This window comes from Herpailurus yagouaroundi, unplaced genomic scaffold (genome assembly GCF_014898765.1).
Source record: "Herpailurus yagouaroundi ecotype Mexico unplaced genomic scaffold, PumYag 141, whole genome shotgun sequence".
Lineage (NCBI taxonomy): Eukaryota > Metazoa > Chordata > Mammalia > Carnivora > Felidae > Herpailurus > Herpailurus yagouaroundi.
The window spans coordinates 33308646-33313359 of NW_024412396.1; the positions used below are offsets into that span (position 1 = coordinate 33308646).

A 4714-nucleotide genomic window follows, 5' to 3' on the forward strand; every position below is an offset into this window, starting at 1 on the left:
TGTAGTGTTGATAATATTGTACCCATTTGCTAGATGAAAAGCAGAGGGACTTGCCCAAGGTAAGAACTGGTAAGTGGCACATCCAATTCTGGTTGAGTCCAAAGCCTCTGCTTTACTTCTGCATTTCTCCAAGAATTGTTATGTTTTCCTCCTCAGTGTTCTTTCTCTCTCCTTTCTTTTCCCTTCACGCTGCCACATTCCCTGTCTTAGGCTCATGTCTGGCCTGTCACCATAGACCCCCTCCACCCCTAGGCTTCCACTGAGTCCATTCTGCACCCTTCGAGACCAACCTTCCTAAAACTTGATTTAAAAATGTGCCTTTCCAGATCCAAGATTGTTCTCAGATGTTCTGTCAGCTCCTAAAATATGGCTATCCCTTGAAGAATAGGACACTTATCAAGAGCTCCAGGTTAGAGCCCAAATCTGACCTGGTATGAACCATTTATATAGAAGTCTATGGAAGTCTTCTTTGGATAATAGCACTCATCCCCCCCCCCCATGATAGTTATTATAATCCACTCAATAATCCCATTTCTTAATGTGGAATTATAAGCTGTTCCCCTGTGGGAGCACTACACAACCTGCAATATTTACTTGTCCTTGGGCTTCTTTGTAACCTCCTCAAGGGATGTCACTGATGTATCCCCTGAGCCCAGCAGAGCACAGGGAAGACAGAAATAGAAACTGCCCTATAGATGTCTGTTGAATGAATTAAATGAGTTCCTGTTTGTAGTGGTAGGCATGAGAGCTCCAGCTTAATATGTGGCCCTTAAATACTTTTGAATACATGAAAAAAAAATATTTAATTACTTCAAATAGATAAAATATTCATCTTGCCTCCTTTCTAAATACTTCACCCAAATCATACAAATATGAACTTTGACACTTCATAACCTTTTTATTTTTATTTTTGGCAAGGGGCTGCAATGGCTGTACTGGGACCTTCCTTTCAGCTCAGCTCTGTTACTTACTAGCTGTGGTCTCTAGGGCAAATTATTTAAACTCTCCGTGACTTGTTTCCTACCAGGGATAATAGGAGTAGGATTTCTTTGTTTCTTTGTTTGTTTGTTTGTTTGTTTGTTTGTTTGTTTCTTTTTTGGTGAAGTTTAAAAGTTATTAAAATGTTTAGAATAATGTCTAGCTCAGAGGGCACTCAATAAATACAAGCTGTTATCATCATCATTATTGATAGAACAATCACGAATGATATAGGCACTTTGGAGATAGTATATTTTTAAAACTGCAAAGTGTGGGAAAGAGGTCTTATAGCTTTGTCTTACGAGCTGTCACCCTTTGAGACCCTTCTACCTTAAGCATTACCTTTGGTTTTCAGAGACTTTAGGAGATTTGCTGAAGTTTTTGCTCTTGTGGATGTTGTGGTGTAGGGGGCCAGTTTTCTTTGAGCAGAACCACCCATAACTGATTTCTGAACCTGTGCTAAGCAGATAAGGATTCACTGGATAAGCATGGGGAGTAGCAATGGTAGTATGAAAAGGAAAATATTAGACCAGGACGCAGGCACTGGAACTTAGAGTTAGGTGGAGAAGTGTAGGACTTTGGTTATGCGATGTTTAGTTCTTCCAGCAAGAGATGGGACACTGGAGAAGAAAGGAGAGTGATCTCCAGGTATCTAAGAGGAAAAAAAAATGAGCAATGTGGAAGGTTGATACTGACATCCCTCCCTTTCATAAAAGATTTTTAAAAAGGAAACTTTGCTGATTAATTTCTAGGCATTCATTGGTTGCTCTGAACATGCATCTGTACCTAATGCTTTTAGGTGAATTATACTATTGGCAGAGAAATGAGAGCGGGGTCCACACGTGTGCCTGATGAGCCCAAACTAAAAAGCACAGTCAAGAGCCTAGCCCCATGGCACTGGGGCCACACCAAGCAGAAGCCTTAGAATGTGCATCTTCTTTAACCCTGACTTTCACACCTAAGAATTCTTTCTGTAAATATATTTGGATAAGTGGGCAAAACTTAAACGTGAAAGGCAACTTCACCACGGCATATCATACTACTGCAAACCTAATAGCTGATCAGATGAAATAGCTTAAATATCCCATAATAGAGGATTGGCTCAATATATTTTGGGACGTCCGTCAGTTGAATGCTATGGCCATTTTAAACAATACTGTAAATGTATATTCATTGACACAGGGAGATGTTTGTGCTCTACCGTCAGGGAATAAAACAATATGTAAATTTTGATCCTGCTGTAAACAAATGGATTATATGTGTGGATATAATTACCTGGGAGAGGACTTGCCAAAATGCTAATAAATGATGATCTCTGGATATGTTCAGATACATTTAAAAATATTGCTCTGTATTTTAAAAATTATCTACTGGGCATTAAAATTGTGATAAAAGTAAAAAACAAAAAGCAAACACAGAAACAGATGGTCCGATAAGCAGCTGAGGCGGAATGCCTGGGCTCCCATTGAGAGGCAGATATAGGACTGAGGGGGCAGCTCTTCCGGTTTCAAACCTAGAGGAGAGTACACACACAGTTACCTAAGCCAGTCATCATTTACAAAGAGTGGGTAGGCTCTTTTACTATAAAGAGCCTGTTCTTCATGCGTCCTGCTTGTCATCACACCGGTAAAGATTTAGTCATTTAAAATACATCTGTGGGGCGGGGCACCTGGCTGGCTCAATTGGTAGAGGCTGGGTCGCTTGATCTCGAGGTTGTAAGTTCAATCCCCACAATGGGTGTAGAGATTACTTAAAAATAAGATCTTAAAAAATATATATGTCTAATGAGTGAACAGGCAAAATAGAATAATATGTTCACTCGTCTCTCCCCCTGGATGGTCAGCTCCACGAAGGGGAGGGCTCCTGATGGCTAGTTTACAACTACTGGAAGGACTTAACAGAGGTGATCCACCCTCAGTGTGTGCCTTATATTTGCCACTGAAAGAGAAAAAACTAGCATTCATTAGGTATTCAACAGATGTTCTTTGAACACTCAACTGAAGTGTATCCTTTATCATTATATTGCGAGTTCAAACCTTTGGCATAGGCTCATCTCTTTATCGGGATAGATGCGTTTCAATTCTATCGTTAAGACAGTGAAGTCTGTTTATAGTTAAGAGAATAAATCTTCCTTACATTTGGTAAGTCATTTCAGTCACCCATGGCAAAAGAAAACTTGACACTAGGTGAAAATTATCCACTATGGCAAAATAGGGAACGTAGCTTGAGAATTACATTCTTGGGGCTATCTTTACCCAGTTTTGTTTTTTTGTTTTTTTGTTTTTTTTGGTTTGTTTTGCAAGTCTTTTCTTTCCTTCCTTTTTCTCTCTTAAAAAGTTCAGTACATGATTTGTTTTGTTTTTTAATTTTTTTTTTTAACATTTATTTATTTTTGAGACAGAGAGAGACAGAGCATGAACAGGGGAGGGGCAGAGAGAGAGGGAGACACAGAATCGGAAGCAGGCTCCAGGCTCTGAGCCATCAGCCCAGAGCCCGACGCGGGGCTCGAACTCACGGACCGCGAGATCGTGACCTGAGCTGAAGTCGGATGCTTAACCAACTGAGCCACCCAGGCGCCCCAAAAGTTCAGTACGTGTTTTTTAAAAAAATGTGAGCCCTAAGTTATTTTAGACCAGTTACCCCCTGGAGATCCCCATAGGAATGTGTCACCGTCACCTCAGACCCCAAACCGAACCCCACTTATTCCTCACGAATCCAGCTTCTCATCTTCAATTTCTCAGCATAAGAATGTGCAATATCTCTTCAGTTCTCTGGTTCAGAAATTTGGAATAATCCTCAGGCCCTCAGGCTTCCTTCACTGAATTCCTCCGTTGAATACGTCTCAAAGTCCTAATAATTCTACCTCTTAAATGACTCAATTCCAGTCCCTTTTCTCTATTCTTACTGCAATTCATCGATGATGAACAAATATTGATGAAGCACCTATCATGTTCCAGGCACTGGGGTTCCAGTGGTGAACAAACCAGATGAAGTCCTTGTCCTCAGGAAGCTGATCATCCAGTGGGAGAGACAGATGATTGACAAGACTATTTTAAGTAACAGTTTCAGAGATTGCTAAGGGCAAGAAGATAAAACAGAGGGTTATGGGAAGGGAGTGTGTTAGACAGGAGGGTAGAGCTTGGCCTTTTTGTGGAGCAGACAATTTGAGGAAAATTCAAAGGATGTGAAGGGTGAGCCATCTGAAGATCTGGGGAAGAGTGTTCTGGCAGAGGGAAAAGACAACGCAGTGATCCAAAGTGAGAGAAAGTTCAGTGTGTTCTAGAAGGCCGGGGTGTCTGGAGTGGAGCAAGTGAGCAGCAGAGGCGGTTAAGGAATGGGCAGAGGCCAGGCACGTGGGAGGAGGTCTACATTTTTGCAAGGAGGTGAGATTTTTTTTTTTCCTTGACAGGAAGCTATTGGGAGGTCTTGAGGAAGGGAGTGACATCTCTTGATTTACATTTTTTTTTAATGTTTATTTATTTTTGAGACAGAGAGAGACAGAGCATGAACGGGGGAGGGGCAGAGAGAGAGGGAGACACCCAGAATCAGAAGCAGGCTCCAGGCTCTGAGCCGTCAGCCGTCAGCTGTCAGCCCAGAGCCCGACGCGGGGCTCGAACTCGCGGACCGCGAGATCGTGACCTGAGCTGAAGTCGGATGCTTAACCGACTGAGCCACCCAGGCGCCCCGATTTACATTTTTGAGAGCTCACTCTACTGCAGTGTGGAGAAGATGGTTG

The 4714-nt window shown here is 42.0% G+C and overlaps 1 long non-coding RNA gene across 2 annotated transcripts in view; it reads left to right on the plus strand.

Moving 5' to 3' along the window:
* Positions 1-4441, plus strand: part of LOC121031814 (uncharacterized) — a 152235-nt gene extending 147794 nt beyond the window's left edge. For both annotated transcript variants that reach the window (XR_005790905.1, XR_005790904.1), the window contains one exon: positions 4388-4441. This is a non-coding gene — a long non-coding RNA (uncharacterized LOC121031814). The remainder of the gene's footprint in view (positions 1-4387) is intronic.
* Positions 4442-4714: the final 273 nt, after the last annotated feature.